The sequence below is a fragment of the Pleurodeles waltl genome, chromosome 6 (genome assembly GCF_031143425.1).
Source record: "Pleurodeles waltl isolate 20211129_DDA chromosome 6, aPleWal1.hap1.20221129, whole genome shotgun sequence".
In the NCBI taxonomy this organism is placed as follows: domain Eukaryota; kingdom Metazoa; phylum Chordata; class Amphibia; order Caudata; family Salamandridae; genus Pleurodeles; species Pleurodeles waltl.
The window spans coordinates 323,450,637-323,468,951 of NC_090445.1; the positions used below are offsets into that span (position 1 = coordinate 323,450,637).

General features: G+C 51.1%; 1 protein-coding gene across 1 annotated transcript in view; it reads left to right on the top strand.

Annotated features, from left to right (window-relative positions):
- The first annotated feature begins 625 nt into the window (after positions 1–625).
- TGM1 (transglutaminase 1) overlaps positions 626–18,315 on the top strand; it is a 50,727-nt gene continuing 33,037 nt past the window's right edge. The window contains exon 1 of the mRNA XM_069238153.1: positions 626–1,023. The gene's annotated coding sequence lies outside the window, so the exon portion shown is untranslated. The remainder of the gene's footprint in view (positions 1,024–18,315) is intronic.

An 18,315-nucleotide genomic window follows, 5' to 3' on the forward strand; every position in this document is an offset into this window, starting at 1 on the left:
GGTATGAAGTTGCAAGTAAGGCTTACTCCTGGATGGAGATACACTCGTGTGATCAAACAACTCAACAGGAATACTCGAAGAGTCATTTCTATGCATACTTAAAAATAACATTTCTGCCGCATAGAACGAACAATGTCTCCATAAAGGAATTAACTCCGGGATGGAAAAGGGCTTGGTCCACTCCAAACCGCAGGCTGTGTGGGTGTAAAGAAGAAACGATCCTACGTATACTGCATGTGCGTCCAGCTTTGGCAGATGTTCAGGGTCAGTCTATGCGCTTATATAAGATCATACATGAGCGGTGTGATCTGAAAGACCAGCATTGATGGATTATGTCCCACACCTACTAACTACAAAATGTCTGTTCCACCCCCTTTCTGCCATCTGCACCGCACTTTATACCTTGAAATTAATACATTTATTTTATTGTATTTGTATATTACATGATGAATTGCTTTTGGGACATTACCATTGCTCAGGAGTTATTGCTTTAAACTATTTTAAACATGTAGAGTTGTGATCAGCGGCCTCTTCTTTCACTTAACTTGTTTTGTAACTGCTTTAATAACCTTACAAAAAAGGATGTCCGTACTTTAACGCAACTCAGATGGTTAATGAGCCTGCTGCAGTCCGACGCCGAGAGGCAGAGGGGTGTGTGCTGTGTTTGGCAGCTGTCTCCACTGTTTTGGGTTCCGCTCAACGTCGCCCAGGGCCAGAGACGTTCGGTGTGCAGTGTTCGAGCGCTATAAATGTCCTCATTCCCCCACTGACGCGCATCTCTTTTTTCCCTCACACGCATCCCGAGAATTTGTGAAATCGGTGAAGGGCGAGATCAGTGACTGGGCCTGTGCTCATGCTGGGCGGGAAGAGCGGCCCCTCCTCTCCACTCCCGGGACAGCCCAGTTCTTAAATCCACTGGGCCGTCCCTCTGCCAGCAGAAACCAGGCCGTGCCGTGCCCACCGGAGCTTGCCAGTGCCCAGTAGCTGCGCCAGCGTGAAGCGGAGCACCTTCCACCAGAGACGGTAAGACAGCGGGGCCTGGGACATTCACACCCGGTGTGCGCTCCGGGGACTCGCGGGCTGGTGCGCCCTCTCGGCCCCGTTTACTGTTGCCCCACTGTGGTCCAGACAGACGTCTGGATGTTACACAGTCGCTTCACAACTAGATTCCCACGCACTCCATGGTGATTCACACGTCCCGCACTAGATCCTCCACATAGAGGACGCACTCAGGTGATGCACACATCGTCCCGCACTGGATCCTCACACATAGTGAGCGCACTCGGGTGATGCACAGATCGTCCCGCACGGGATCCTCCACATAGTGAGCGCATACATCGTCCCGCGCTGGATCCTCCACATAGTGAGCGCACTCAGGTGATGCACACATCGTCCCGCACTGGATCCTCCACATAGTGAGCGCACTCAGGTGATGCACACATCGTCCCGCGCTGGATCCTCCACATAGTGAGCGCACTCAGGTGATGCACACATCGTCCCGCACTGGATCCTCACACATAGTGGACGCACTCAGGTGTTGCACACATGGTCCCGCACGGGATCCTCCACATGGTGGACGCATACATCGTCCCGCGCTGGATCCTCCACATAGTGAGCGCAGTCAGGTGATGCACACATCGTCCCGCACTGGATCCTCACACATAGTGAGCGCACTCGGGTGATGCACAGATCGTCCCGCACGGGATCCTCCACATAGTGAGCGCATACATCGTCCCGCGCTGGATCCTCCACATAGTGAGCGCACTCAGGTGATGCACACATCGCCCCGCACTGGATCCTCCACATAGTGAGCGCACTCAGGTGATGCACACATCGCCCCGCACTGGATCCTCACACATAGTGAGCGCACTCAGGTGATGCACACATCGTCCCGCGCTGGATCCTCCACATAGTGAGCGCACTCAGGTGATGCACACATCGTCCCGCACTGGATCCTCCACATAGTGAGCGCACTCAGGTGATGCACACATCGCCCCGCACTGGATCCTCACACATAGTGAGCGCAGTCAGGTGATGCACACATCGTCCCGCGCTGGATCCTCCACATAGTGAGCGCACTCAGGTGATGCACACATCGTCCCGCACTGGATCCTCCACATAGTGAGCGCACTCAGGTGATGCACACATCGTCCCGCACTGGATCCTCACACATAGTGGACGCACTCAGGTGTTGCACACATGGTCCCGCACGGGATCCTCCACATGGTGGACGCATACATCGTCCCGCGCTGGATCCTCCACATAGTGAGCGCAGTCAGGTGATGCACACATCGTCCCGCGCTGTATCCTCACACATAGTTGGCGCACTCAGGTGATGTACACATCGCCTCGCACTGGATCCTCACACATAGTTGGCGCACTCAGGTGATGTACACATCGCCTCGCACTGGTTCCTCCACATGGTGGACGCATACATCGTCCCGGGCTGGATCCTCCACATAGTGAGCGCAGTCAGGTGATGCACACATCGCCTCGCACTGGATCCTCCACATAGTGAGCGCAGTCAGGTGATGCACACATCGCCCCGCACTGGATCCTCCACATAGTGAGCGCAGTCAGGTGATGCACACATCGCCCCGCGCTGGATCCTCACACATAGTGAGCGCATACATCGTCCCGGGCTGGATCCTCCACATAGTGAGCGCAGTCAGGTGATGCACACATCGTCCCGCGCTGGATCCTCACACATAGTTGGCGCACTCAGGTGATGCACACATCGCCTCGCACTGGATCCTCACACATGGTGGGCGCAGTCAGGTGATGCACACATCGTCCCGCGCTGGATCCTCACACATAGTTGGCGCACTCAGGTGATGTACACATCGCCCCGCACTGGATCCTCACACATAGTGAGCGCACTCAGGTGATGTACACATCGCCTCGCACGGGATCCTCACACATGGTGGGCGCATTCGATTCTCACAGATCGGTTCGAATAGTCGACTCACGATCACCAGTTCCAATGTTCAGACCATTAACTGTTAGATACCTTCACACACAAGATTCTCACAGCTCCTTTTGTTTCCTCATCGGTTCTCAATACCTGTACACTCGGGTCCCAACAGTTTATCCTTGCAGATTGGCGTGCATACTCAGTTCACATTGGTCAGACAGGTGCAACCAGAACTGGTACCCATCAAACAACACACACAGTTGTTCCATATCTGTTGTTGCACTCTCAATTCCCACTCTTGATTCCCGCAACTGAGTTCACACATTCGACTATTATACATTGATTTGCTCCCCCGAGTCACACCAGCTGCTCATGCGTTCTGCCACTGCTCCCTTACACACAAGAACTGCTACACACAGTTCACGCCTGTCGTTCTCACGCCATGGTTCAGTTGGCCAATTGTTACACAGTTAAGTCTCACACTCGAATTTTGCAACCGAGTTAAAGTGTCAGGTGGGCATCTGGAGTGAAGTGCCCTGCTCTGCTGGACCTGTGAAAAAAGTGTTCTGCTCTGAAATCATGTTTAAGGAGCGCCTGGAAGTTAAGGATTCTGCTCTAGCGCTTGAATTGCATTGTTTGAGAAGTGCTTCTGAAGTGAAGTGCTCAGTGTTTGCAGCGGATTGGTGATGCTTAACAAGTGCCTATGAAGGTGTGCTCTGGCACCGAAGGACTTGTGGTGGCCCGCGGGTGGTGTGTAAGAGAAGCCTTTAAAGTAACTGGCTCCGGTGGAGCACTACCAATGCGCAGATTGAGATGGGTGTGTCAAGTGAATCTTCGGATCTGTGTGCATGTCTAGTCAACAAGCTGAGGAGGGCGAGACAACTTAACAGGGAGCAGAGCCCAGCCAAGGATGGCTCTGGCTCGAGGAGCCGAATCCTGAAAATATTCAGCATCTAAATCACGTAACAAAAGTCATGTTGGAATATGATAAGGTGTCTTCAAAATGTTTTTAAAAATATATTCCTTTAACAAGCCGATGCGTTTCACCTTAATACATCACATTATTTAAGCAATATTTATTCAAATTGAGTGTTTTTAAACATGCACTGAGAATCATCCCTGTGTCCACCCTTGCGACAGTGCAATTAGTGGACTAAGAGGCAAGTCAGGGGTCATGTGTACCCTATACCACTGTATACGTGGCCTAGATTACTATGGATAGAGCAGGGCTATAGACTATTAAATAAAACACGAGGTTTTTGCACAGCGCACTTCCTGAACTCCTATTTGAAGGTGCTCTTTATGTGGTAATGCACATAAAGGAGGCTCAGTCAAATAAAGCATTCGCCTAGGCTCTCACGATTTGGTCAAGTAATGAAAGTGGGATTGAGTCTAGATTTTTCAGTTTCCTCCCTGTGCAGAGGCGCCACTAGGTTGGAATCTCTTATTGCCATCAAAGGTTAATGCTTTGCCTTTTACTTTTGGACCATAAAATGAGTGCTGGTGACAGGCACAATCTAAGTGTTAATTTTAGTACTTGAGCCTAGCAGAACTTTGCCAAAGGACATACGAGCATTTCACAACAAACACAAACTACATTACACTTTTTTCCAATACAGGTAAGTTTGCCGGGATTTACAGGATGCTGAGTCCAGGCCAGGGGTCAGCCCTGCTTCTCCCCTGTCTCTCGTTCAGCAGCCGTAGCCACTAGGCCACACTACCTACCGGCACCTGTTGCGCTCTGTGTTCCAACAAGGCCTCTAGGCCTGGGCCAGGCATCAGGCTCGAGCCCGGCTGGAGCCTTCAGTGCCTTTTACATCAAAGTATTGGCGGTGATAGCTTTGGGCCTCTCTGGGTCGTACTTCGCAATTTAAAAAGTTTACACATTTTATTAGCATATGTCTTTAAACCCTGAACTGCCCACCCCCAGGAGCATGCCTCCGCAGCCCACTTTACTGGTGTCAGTCATCGGACTCGCTTAAGAGGACACAGTGCGTCAGGGTAACTAGGGCCGTTGCCAGTCTGTATTTCTTTGTACAGAGATAAGGCGAAAGCGAGCGGATGTGGTGCCCGAATTTTAAGCTGCGATCTTGTCACGTGAGGTAGTGCACGCGAGAATCGCCCATACTACAGCAAAAGGTGGTTTTAGAAAATCGCGAGAGCCCCCCACTGAAAGTGCGGGTCTGAGGCAGCCTCGGTGGCTGTGGAGTCTTGAAATACTTCGCTGGGACAACATGGCAGCCCACAGCTTGGGAGAGGACTCAAGAGTTAAAGTCAGTCGCTCCTATCCAGGCAGGGAGTGCCTCATGTCTGGCTGCGGGCCCCCCTCGCACCAGGACGGGGTGCTGTTCTAACATTAGCTCCCTGACAGCACTGCGGTTACTTTCTTGTGGTCCCGTGGCTCTCGGGGAACCTCCCTCTGTGTCTGCTCGGTCCCTTGACCCCCTTCGCTCTCCGTAGGCCGGGGGTGGGGGCGTTTCCTGTCACACCCTTTCTAGGCTGACGGCCAAGTTCAACTCCTCTGGTCGCCTGGGACAGAAATCCGTATCTTGTGGCCTCCGAAAAATGTTGATTTCTTGGTGCTGTGTGAGGATGATAATTCATTGTGCTCGCCCCCCCCTCCTCCCTCCACCACCATCAACAACAAAAACACCACAACTTCTCCTCTAGCCACTTCCGCTGCCACTGGCTGAGTTCAGGACAAGGCTTCAGGGGAGTTAAGATTTCTAAATCAAGCTGTCCAGACGAGGCCTGGGTAGACCAGGGCTTGTAGATGATGACTATGGGGTGGGGGTCTGTGGGAGGGGGGTGCTTGTGTATCTCACCCCCAGAGCGCCCCCATCGCAAAACTGGCTTGGAGCATTAGCGGTGCCTCGGACAGACCTCTATTTGTTTTGGTTTCTAGCTAGCGTTTTGGAACGTGCGTTTTGCTCCTCTCTTTTCCAGCCAGAGGCTTAAAATCCACATTTGGATAAATGTAAACTTCTTACATGGGCCTTGTGTACGTTTCGTGCTCTGCAGAGTCAGCAACCCTGCTTTCACAGAGCCTTGTGACTAGAGGGCAACTACTCCTGCAGAATAAGTATTAATAATCAGCAGAATTGTCTTTTACATTTCTGTGGCGTAAGAAAGGGAACATTTGTATGTGGAGGAACTGAAAAAAGTGGAAATGAAATTCACATTTTGTCAATGCCAAAAACTGCGCATCAAACGATCATTTTGCACTGTGTAGGAAAGTCACTCTTTTTGGCATGGTTACACCCCTTCCCCTTTTGACTGTTGTCAGTATGTATAGACTATTTTCGCTGGGATCCAGCTAACCAGGACCCCAGTGATTGTGCTCTCTCCACTAAATATGGTTGCCTTGGTACGCTTTACAACCCACAATTGGCATACTGGTGTACTCCTGTAAGTCCCTAGTCTATGGAACTTAGGTACCCAGGGTATATGTAGACCAGGGGTCCCCCATGGGCTGTACCATGTATTATGCCGCCCATGGGAGCCAATGCAATCTGTGTCTGCAGGCCTGCAATTTGCAGCCTACGTGAAGAGGTGAATGCTGGTCACTACACCAGGTCACTGTAAATCACCTGCTGGAGAGGGGTAGCCTTCTTACGCCACCGGATTGCTGTGAAGGTCACATCTGATGCCCTCCTTTTCATAATCCAGTGTGCTGCCAGTCCAGGGACCATGGGTCCTTGCTCCAGTACGAAACTACACAAAGGAAAGACGAGTGACCACTCTCCTGTCCATCACCACCCCAGGGGTGGTGCCCAGAACTCCTCCAGGTGGCCACTTGATTGTGCCATCTTAAAACCAAGATGGGCAGAGGCCCCTGGGACCATCTGAGTGGCCAGGTCAGTCAGATGGCATCAGTGACCCCCTCTGATAAGTGGTCACCTTGCAAAGTGACCAAGCCCCTTTTTGGGCTACTTAAGGACTCCCTGCAGGTGGATCCCCAGATTTGGTGTGCAAGACTCCACCAGGAGTCCTCTACAATGATCTCCTCTGCTTCTGGCCACTGGAACAGCTGCTGGACTCCACAGGAACGGAACAAGACTGCAACACAAGATGACCTCGCCCTGCAGCATTGTTTCAGCTTGTCTCTTCCTCCAGGACAGAATCCCTGTGCACTGCGATTGTTGCAGCAACCAAGGCTTGTTGACTCCTGCTGCGAGGGTTCTACGGGCTCAAAGTAGCCACACCTCCCAGCCCTCTACCTCTGCAAGGACAGTCTCCTCTCTGCTGCTCCAGTGACGTGGGATTCCTGTTCAGATGTGCTGCCTGGGCCACACTGTGACTTACTGTGCCTACTGCCACTGGGTAGCTCGGGGGCTCTGACTGCTTCTGTTGGCTCCCCTGTCTTCCTAGGGTCAGCTTGGACTCCCCTCCAAGGGTCAAGTCCCCAGGACCTTGCTGGTCCTCTCCAGCCTTTCAAATCTTCTTCCACTCTGACTTGCATGTGCTTGTGCTTGCTGGTGGTCCTCCTGACCACTGACCCATCTGTACTCCTGCGACCATCGAGGGAGAGCTCCTAGATGACTTCAGGGACTCTTCTGCAGTTCCTGGCCTCCACAGGTGGCCATCATCCATTACCTTAGTCCCGGATCTTCACTCACAGAAAGGTGGGCATTGCCTCCTGCCCCGCCTGGACACTCCTGCGTGGACTGGACTCTGTCCCCTTCTTTTACAGATTCTCCTAATCCGGAATCCACTATTGGGTTCCTCCGGTCTGGTCCTGTTATTGCATTGTTCCAATTCTAAGTCCGCATGTTAGCCTAGGGGACAACCAGGTAACTTACCTCTGCTCTCCTGGTTGCTGCCGGTCTTCTAGATACTAATCTCTTGTGGTTCCATACTCTCCCAGCCCTTGACTAACTACTCCATATCCTCTGATGGGGGACCCATTTTCCCATTCCACTATTTTAGTATATGGTGTACCCCCCACCCCCTATATGGCCTTTGCTGTTTCTTGCTATTTCTAATAGTTTATGCTTATTCCTGGTACTTACCTGCGTAGATTGTGTATGTACTTGCCTCCAGAGAGGGGAGACTTCCTATAGTATTCTAGTTCAGTATCACTATAATAAAGTACTTTTTTGGCAACACTCTGTGGTTCCTTTCATGAGTGATAAGTTACTGTGTGACTACTGTGGTATTGAAAATGCTTTATAATCCTCCTAGATACGTCTTGGCTACTCAGCACAGCTACCCCTAAAGAGCCCTGCCTTCCTAGACACTAAGGCCCAAATTTATACTTTTTTAGCACCGCATTTGTGCCGCTTTTTGACGCAAAAGCGGCGCAAATGAGGCACTAAAAAATATAAATATGGGCTTAAGATTCACTAATAAAGGTTGCCTGGACCTGGTATAAGGTGCCAACACCATAGGTGTCATCCACACACCAGGCCAGCCTCCTACACATGCACATATTTTACTTCCAATGTTTTCGATTGTGCCTAAGGTAGCAATTTAAAATATTTAGAGATGTCTCTGAACGTCCTTTAGTATGTTCCCATATGCTATCTTTTGTACCACCTTCTCACGCTCCTCTGGACAGCCTCCTTAATTTTCTGGTGCCTGCATTCTTGCCCTGCTGCCCCCCTTCTCTCTCTCTTCTCTCACACACATGCTCTCTTTTTTCTCTCTGACGCTCTTTCTGGCTTTCTCTTTCTTTCCCGCTCTCTCTCCCTATCTTACTCCTCTGTCTCACATGACCTTACCTAGGGTGACCAGGAGTCCCGGTTTTGCCAGGACAGTCCCGGTTTTCGGGTTGCCGTCAGATTTCATCAAATTTGACTCGTCCTGGTTTTTAGAGGGGGTTGACTGAAAATAGCTAGAGGCACTTTTTTGGGTGTTCCAAAGCAGAGCTAGTTAGTAGCTGTTGTAAGTAAGGAATGTTATTAACAGGTGTGATGTTGGTTTTAAAAAAAATGACATTTTATTACATTTCTAGGTGCTTTTTCTGCATTCTGATGTTGATTAGAACTGTCATGCTGCAACGCTCTGTTGACGTAAAAATATAGTCCTCCTTCTATTTTTGCAAAATGTCCCGGTTTTTGGTGCTCAAGATCTGGTCACCCTTCCTTTCCTCATTTCAGCCCCCAATCCCCTCGTTTCTATGTCGCCTTCAGAGCCCACTTTCTGCTGCCACACTCAAGGGATTCCTGGAAGGCTGTGCAGTGCATTAAACTGCTTCGTGATTTAGTAGGTCTGTCTCACGGTCTGCCGCAGTGCCTGGAGTAGTGAGAAACTGCCTTGTATAGTCTGCGGCGCCCAGTGCCTTCACGCACCACACGACACCACTTTGGATACTCACGCATGCACGTTCCCCGCGCGACCGCTTTCTATCCAGGTGCGTCCGGCTTCCCATAGGCCTTTGCGCGCTCCACTACTGTTCTCCCATTGGACTACTCACGAGAACCCCCACCACCATATCTCACAATCTGTCCTCATCCGCACTCCCAGCATTAGAGACCCTCCACCCAAAATAATCCTTCGCCCACTCCTGCAAGCTGTGGTCCGGGAAAGGTGTAAGCCCTACATGTCTCATCGGTGTTATCTGAGCGCTTGACCTAACTACAATGAGGACTGGTGCCGTCTTGGCGTTGTAGCTCTCGCTGTTCGTCCGTCTTTCTGGTGCACCTACAGACCTTTCTCTGCCTGGGATTGCCGGCAGCGAAACAAACGCTGGTATTTCTAAAATGTCTAACCCAGTTTCCAAATCTGGAAGTGATACCCAACAGCTGCACACATGCATTGGGAAATATACGTTTTCCCAGCTAAAGGTCGTTGTGCAACTTTGAACAGTGTGCACTCCTGGCCATGCAGTACCATGACCATGCAGCTCGCATGCTGGGTTCTAAGTGCTAGGCCTAGTCTGCCTGGTGATGCCACTTCCGCTATCCCTTGCATTTTGGTAAATTGACGTCCATGACTTTCTTCAACCTTCAACTGACCCCCACAAGTAGCCCGGTGGTTCATGCTCAAACACAGCGAGGCTAGGACTTCTTTCCAAAAACACGGCTTCTCTGCGCGCGCACTCAGTGGCTGAATGACGCACGCGGACTAGGAACACTTTCTGTTTCTTGTAAATTGGATTGAGTGCGTTTTCGAGCCCACCGCTGCCAGGGCCTTCGTGTCCGCACAGGACGAGTTAAGCCACTGGCACAAACCCCGCATTCTTGTCTGGATCCCTCCCTGGGTTCATTGTGGCTTTTTGGACTGAAAACACGGTTCCCATGCACGAGGCCCTGGCAGGAGCCCCTACTTTGCCTGGCCGGGTTCCACTTCTGTTCTTCTCAGTTCTAGTGTGAACCGGAAGTATGCTGCGTCTGGTCGTGTTTCTATCACTGTCCACATTTCCATCCCAACAAAAAACAGACTCCGTCTTACTGCATCCTCGCAACTCTGACTACTTTTGTATACTGTCGCCGCCATCCTAGGAATATCCCCTAGACACTCATGATCATATTTATAGCTTCATCTGCCACTTGTATGGCCTCGAAGCGCTTATGCACTGTCTGTAGTGAGAGCTGGTCGACTATCTGTAGGACTTGCTCTGACTGTGGGAAAGGAAGCTTTCTTGAGGGGCATTTTTATGTAGCGCCTCATAGGGTTTGCTGTCAGTAAGGGGGTAGTGGTGTTATGAAACATCCCGGAACACATTTTATCGGCCTCGTAAGGATGAAGTACAGATACATGACTCCAACCTATGGCCATATGTCTGACGAGCCATCTAACGATTTCACTATATATTATTCTTCCTCCCAAAGTGACCTCGCCCTCTTTCCTGATCTGGAATGTAATCTATGTGGGTTTCCCAAAAATCTCTGTGCTAGACTTCACAGACTAACGTATCAGGCTTTGAACCACGTGACCTCGGCCATCAGTGCACTGGCTCCCAGCGTAGCAGTGATGACATACATTACACCTAAGGCCTACAGCAGCATAGGTCACGGTTATCTGGAAAAGTGACCCTTCTACTCACAAGCCAGGAGACTGGCCAAATCACATCTCGTCCACCAGCCACTGGACAGGTCCCGCTGACTTCCTGATCCACGGCTCTGGACTCACGCCTCAGGCCTAGGCCAGCAGCAAACGCTGCTTCCGGGGGTCACTGAAAACCCCTCGTGTCGGCCTAGTTTACGGTGCAGTGGGCCTCGCCGCGCCTCACCGATGATGCCCAGCAGGGGGAGGCCAAGGGAGGCAGCGTGTGTCCTCTGTCAGAAGGGGCCGGGCTGCATGTTTGCATATTTTCGTCACATTCTAATAGCACAGTGAGCAAAACGGTGATGTGCTGGAATGCACTCTAGAGTAATTATCAGCGACTGACATCAAGCCAAGATTTGTACGAACACTCATATTTTTCATTTTTGTTTTTCGTGGCCTCAAGCCAATGGCCACAGTTCAGGGGTAGTGACTGAGGAATATGGGGGTGCTGACTCATACCTTGCACCCGGTTGGAGACTAACTGAACTTCACCTTTCTGGATCAACTACCCTGCCGTACTGCTAAAGGTGGCACGGTGCCTTAAAGTGCAGGCGCTTAGATATACATGCCGGTTCATGCTGCGCTAGGGCCGTGTGCTGTGTAATACCACTGCGAAGGCTGTCCAGAGCCGCTACCTTTCTGCAGTCTGATCTCTCGTCGAAGACCCGGCTCTCTGATGACTAGAACGCGTGCTTTCTTCAGCTGAATATGCCTTATGGATCCACAATAGGGTCCTAACCAATCACGGTTGGACTCTCTCAATTTTGTTTATGGCGGTGCGCTAAACACAGTCTTATAACCGGTTATAAGTAGTACGTGGGCTTGAGCGGGCTCAGTGTCCATCACAAGGGGAAGACGATGCGGCCACAAAGGGCACCACCCAAGGGTGGCTCTTGGTGACAAGAGGCCTTGTCCCCTTTTCTAATAACAGGAGCTCCGGCAGTTGAGTGGTTGTCCAGCCAAGTGCTTGTATTCTACCCATCAGCATAGCCCGAGGGGTCAGGGCTAGAATGCTTTTGGAACATTCCACCATTTGAGGGTAGAATGTGTTAAACAGGCAAAAACAGAAGAATAGAAGTGTTCATCAATGAGTAGCTAGCTGACATGCACCGTCATTTCATTTGAAGCGCTTCGTTGACAGAGCTTTGGAAATAAAGTTGCTATTAATTTCACTATCCTGACCCTGGCTTACTCCCCTGCTTTTCATCGGGCACTCACCCGCCAGGGTTTACTTGTACCGTCTGAATACACAGGGACGTTTACTAGTTTATGCTTTGACCCCGAGCAGGACACTGTTCACATTTGATAGTTACTTGTGGTGTCTCTTTCTAGCATTTCCCCACTCAGCATGTTGACCTTAAATGGACTTTCCAGAGATAGGCCGGTTATAGGCCGAGCTATATGTTGAACCTGGAATTACCGGGGTTGTCCGAGGTTAGTGCGCGGACTTTCACCAAGACCCACTAGCCTCTCGAAGGGACCCGCACCTCGGATGACTTCCAAGGGTTATTTGGCCTCCCCCGCCCCCTGTGAACTGGATCTCAGTTCAGGCCCTCGCCCACGTGTACATGCCCTGGAGGACAGCTCTGGACATGCGTCCTGGCACGGGCTGTACCCTCCCGCCACTCCCGAATAATTACCTCTGGCGCTCCCTGTGCCTTTGTGCAGACCAGGGCACGCCTGTGCGGGTCTGTATTCCGCTCCTACCCATCACTGGGCACTTGTGCGAGTGTGTGTGTCACACTCAGGATTGGCGGATTCATGTCACCACTGTAAGGCACTAGAAAATCATATCACTGGACCCGGAGCAGCTTAACAGGTACATTCTCAAGCAAGTAGCAGCAGTAGGACTTGCTCGTCTATTGGGCGCAGGAAGTAATGCTTCCATTTTCTTACGATAATGGCATTACTCCTAGTCCTACTCCCTCGCCTTCCTTTTAACCAATGAGGCCTCCTGCCTCCCCTCTAGACCCTCCCTTCCCCTTTCAAAAACCCCCCCCACCCTTATCCCCTCCTGTACAAAAACCAAGCCCAAGCTGCAACTCGGACAGTCCGTACCGGGAGGGTGGGAGGGAACGGAAAAGGAAGGCGAGGGAGTAGGACTAGGAGTAATGCCATTATCGTAAGAAAATGGAAGCATTACCTCCCGTCCCTCCCTCGCCTTCCTTTTAACCAATGAGACATAGCAAGAAAACACACAGGAGACGGACATCGAGTTGCAAGACCTTTATTTAATATCCTGCACCAAGAACATCCCAAACATTATCTCATAGAGGATAAGACCCGGTGACCTAACACCGACTCCAAACTACCCAAGTCCGACAGCCTATAATGACGCACAAACGTCGAAGGAGAAGCCCAAGTGGCGGCCCTGCAAATTTCCACCACGGAAGTCCCCTGAAGCTCCGCCACCGTAGCCGCCATGCCTCTGGTAGATCTCCCCTGAATCCCTTGAGGAGGAACCACCTCTTTCAAGGAATAGGCCAACAGAATTAAAGATCGAACCCACCGACTCAAGGAAGCCGTGGAAGGTTTTTCACCTTTGCGAGCCGGACCAAAATTAACAAACAGTGAATCCCCTTTACGAAAAGGAGCCACCACCCGCAGATACTCCAACAAAACCCTGCGCACATCCAACAAATGCAAACGGACCTCCTCCCTTGAGGAGGGATTCGGACAAAATGAAGGAAGGATGACCTCCTGCCGGGAATGGAACGAAGAATTGACTTTTGGAATAAAGGAAGGTACCGGAACCAGAACCACCCGATCGTGAAAAATCTTACAAAAAGGAAAGGAACAAGCCAATGCCCCCAATTCCCCCAACCGACGAGCCGAAGTAATGGCTACCAAAAAGAATGTCTTCAAAGATAGATGGCGCAAATCACAGTCCCCCAAAGGTTCAAAAGGGGGCTCCGTCAACACATCCAAAACCAAGGACAGATCCCATGAAGGAAAAGAACGTACCGGGCGAGGAAATAAATTAACAAGCCCTTGAAAAAATCTCGGCATCAAGCGCCCTTCATCCTGAAGATTACGCCATGGTCCTCTGAATGCCTGAATAGCCGCCCACTGCACCCGAAGAGATGCCACTGACAACCCTAAATGAGCACCGTCCTGCAGGAACTGCATCACCTCAAAGATAGAAGCGCAGGTAGGATCTAACTCACGACTTAAGCACCATGACGAAAACACCTTCCACTGTCTACCATAAGAAAGCAAAGTGGAACGTCTCCTCGAAGCCAGCAATGTAGAACTCAAAGCTACCGGCACCCCCAGACCTGTCAATCCCCGTCGTTCAACTTCCAGGCCGTCAAGTGTAACCTTCTCAATGACCCCAATGGGAGGCAGGGAAACTCCAGGGGAGACGGACAAAGAGGCAGAGGCCACATCCTCCCCTCCGCCATCAGCCTCAACAAGGGGAACCAATTCGCCCTCGGCCAAAGTGGCGCAATTAGGACAACCCTGGACCCCAGATCCCTCACACGTAACAGAAACGCCCTGAGTAGTTGAAAAGGAGGGAACGCATACAAAAGGCCCTGCGGCCAAGGACATGACATCCCGTCCACCTCCCATGCTTGGGGACATCGAAACCGGGAGCAGAAGCGATCCACTTTCGCATTCCCTACTGACGCAAACACATCCAGCACTGGAAGACCCCAAAGCCGAACCAGATGCTGAAACAGAGACTTCCGGAGAGAGAAAAGTTGAGAGGAAGGAATCACTCTGCTCAGCAGATCCGCCCGAACATTCACCACCCCCCGAATGTACGTAGCCCTGAGAGAAGGAACCCACTCCTGAGCCCACACAAAAATCTCCCTGACTAGATTGAACAGAGCCCTTGACCTGGTCCCTCCTTGCCGATTGACATAAGCCTTGGCCACTAAGTTGTCTGTGCGAACCAGAACCGCCGAACCCCTCAGGGAATCCTGAAAATGGACCAGAGCCAGGAATACTGCCTGCAATTCGCGCCAATTCGATGACCGACTCGCCTCCCGAGGGGACCAAAACCCCTGAATCTGAGCCGACCCCATCCATGCTCCCCAACCGGAGAGGCTGGCATCCGTCGTCACCACCACGGGTCTCAGAGGCGATAAAGAAACCCCTATCCTCAGGTGGTCTGCATCCAACCACCATTGCAACTCTCTGTGAATCAATCCGGACCCTGGAACCCTGTCCTTCAGAGAACCGGACCCTGGTGTCCACCTTCTCAAGAACCATGTCATCAAGCACAGGAGATGGAAACGTGCCCAAGGAACCAGAAATATCACCGACGCCAAATGACCCTGCAGACGCAACCATAGAAGAGCTCGGGGAGCAGACCGCAACAATACCTTCTTTACCAAAGCCTGTAGGACACCCAACCGTTTTTCTGACACAGTCACCAACCCAAGAAGAGTCTGAAACCGAGCTCCCAGAAAAACCAGATCCTGGGACGGCACTAAGTCTGACTTCTCCCAATTGATTAAAAACCCGTGGTTTTGCAGGACCCCCAGAACATGGACCACCTGCTTCTGCAAAAGGTCTCGTGATTGGGCATGAATCAAAATGTCGTCTAGATAAGGATGCAGAAATACCCCTTCTGAATGAAGCAAAGCCACTAGAGGAGCCAGCACCTTTGTGAAAATTCGAGGAGAAGATTTTAGACCGAAAGGCAGAACGCAAAACTGATAATGGTCCTGACCCACAGCAAACCTCAGGAACTTTTGAGAGGATCTTGCCACCGGTACGTGTAAGTAAGCGTCCTGCAGATCCAGTGACACCAGAAAGTCCCCGTGTCTGACAAATGGAAAAATAGTCTGAATGGACAGCATGCGGAAATGCACTGTCCTGATCCAGGTATTCACCTCCTTTAGATTGAGCACCGGCCGAAATCCCCCTGAAACTTTCTGCACAAGAAACAAGACCGAATAAGTGCCCTGACCCCGTTCGTCTAGCGGAACGTGGGAAATGGCCCCCTTGACCAGTAAGTCCCGCACTCCGTCCAATAATGCTCTTCTCCGTGACCCCTCTGAAGGCAGAGGTGTGGGACGTACCCCTGAATCTGGAGGAACCACCACAAAATCTATGACATAACCATTGGCCACAATGTCTAGTACCCAATGATCGTTTACACTGTCCTTCCAAGCCGAAAGAAAGTGACTCAGTCTTCCCCCAACCGGCCCTCTGCCAGGCCCACAGTGATTGTCAGGACCCCTTCTTGAAACCACCCCGGGTCGCAGGAGCAGACTTCTTAGTTGAAAAACGCGGCTGAAAACGCCGTTTCCTAAATGAAAAGGATTTAGCATCCCTAGTAGGAGAAGATCTGGAATGTTTCTTCCACCCTTTACCCGAAGAAGAACCCCCTTTATAAGGTAAGGCATGCTTCCGTTCCTTAAAAGCCTTGGAAAGCATGGATGGCAATTGTTCTCCAAACAAGGTACGACCTTCAAACGGCAGTCTCAACAAGGCCGCCTTTTCCCCTGGATCAGCCTTCCAGGAACGCAACCAGAGGGACCTACGAGCCCCAATCAAAGACCCAGATGCCAGAGCCGAAGTACGGACCACATCTGAAGACACATCAGCCAACAATCTGGCCTGCTGCTCCATACCAGCCAGGAGCTCCGAACATTCCGCCCCTTCCTGTACAGCCACCGCCAGATTATCAAAGTCTTGAACCAATGATTGTGACGCATAAGCAGAATAAATCCCTGCCCTCAGCGCCAGATTCTCCGCAGCAAAAGCCCTCTTAAGACCCGAATCCACTTTACGGTCAGTGGCATCCGTAGGCACACAATCCTCCGGATTGACTGCCGTTTTGCCAATCAGAGTAGCCAAAATAGAGTCCAGGCGTACTGAAGGAGGCAAAACCTCCTCACCCTCAAGTAAGTAAAGTTTCTGAAGGAATCGTGGAACCTGAGCCTTATCCACATCCTTCCACTCACGAAACACCATATCCCTCACAGGTCCCTGAAAAGGCATGGCAAACTTTGAAGGTGTCTTATATTGAGGAAATAAATGAGAATCCGAGTTTGCAGGTTGAAACACCGGGAAACCCAAATTGTCCCGAACATGTGCCATCACTTCCCACATATCTTCTCTGGAAACATATTTCCCCCCAGATGACGTCTATGGGGCCTCATCCTCACTCTCCGATGAGGATTTCCTAGCTGCTACCGATGAGTGCGCACATTTAGACTGACCAGTCCTGGCCACGCCTGCTTGTAGTGCCCTGGTCACCGCCACCTCAATCATATCCTGAACCTCCTCTCTGGACATGAGGGGAGTACCCCTGCCAGGTACCTGTGAGTTCTCAGGAGTAGTAATGCTAGCCTCACCCCCCTCCTCCTCCGAGGAAGAAGAGACAATCCTACGTCTCTTTGCTGGAACTTTAGGCATGGTAAACAAATAATCAGTGACTTGAATCCCAAAAAACTACCCTCTATATAGGCACCTGGTCCTCCCCCCAATCAGGGCTCCACCAATCCCTAAAGAGGTCACCTATTTCATCAAATACATAACAACCACGGGCCGAACGCCTGTCCTACCTGAGAGCATCTCAGAATTGAATTCCCTCGGTTCCCCGCGGCTCCGCGGCGCTGAAACCCGGAAATCAACGTCCCAGCCACAGAGGGCCGGCTGACCCCGTCAGCCGGCCTCCAGGACACGCCTCTCGAGCAACCATGCTGCTCGTTCAAGACGCGCCCCAGCCGTAGCACTCCTCGCGGAGCTCCGCGTCCCGAGGAGTGCCTCCATCGACGACCTCCAGGCCCCGCCGTGCAGGTAAGAAAGGGAAAGAAAACCGTCTAGCGTGGGCTAGACAAAAGAACAGGAGGGGATAAGGGTGGGGGGGGGGTTTGAAAGGGGAAGGGAGGGTCTAGAGGGGAGGCAGGAGGCCTCATTGGTTAAAAGGAAGGCGAGGGAGGGACGGGAGGTAATCATAAAAAGAATTGACAGCTTAGTGCTCTGTACAGCATGACAGCAACTAGTGCCATAAACAAATATTTATACTATTGCGTGTTGGTGCATGAAGGTATGTATGTATTGTGGCTTTAGAGGCTTTGTTTATGGCTATTTGAATAATAATGTGACAAGTTTCCTTTGTGTTAGTGATGATGCTGGTTGAGTTATTGATAGGTGTCACTGGATTGCTGATGTTGCGTTTTTATTGGTGCTTGCTGGGTCATCGGTGCTGTCTCCTTGGTTATGTAAGATTATGTATGGAGCATGTTGCACTATTAGTGGTATGTGCCTGCGTACCCAGGGCGCCTGTTGGTGTGTGCATGGTATGCGTGTATAAAGTGTTTAGAGGCTTTGTTTAATGTTTTTTGGGTTACTACAGTACAATTTTCCTTTGGGTTATGGCTAGTGCTTCTGGGTTATCGGCGTCTGTTGCCTGATGGTGTCTGTTGGGATACCGAGGGCATTTGTAA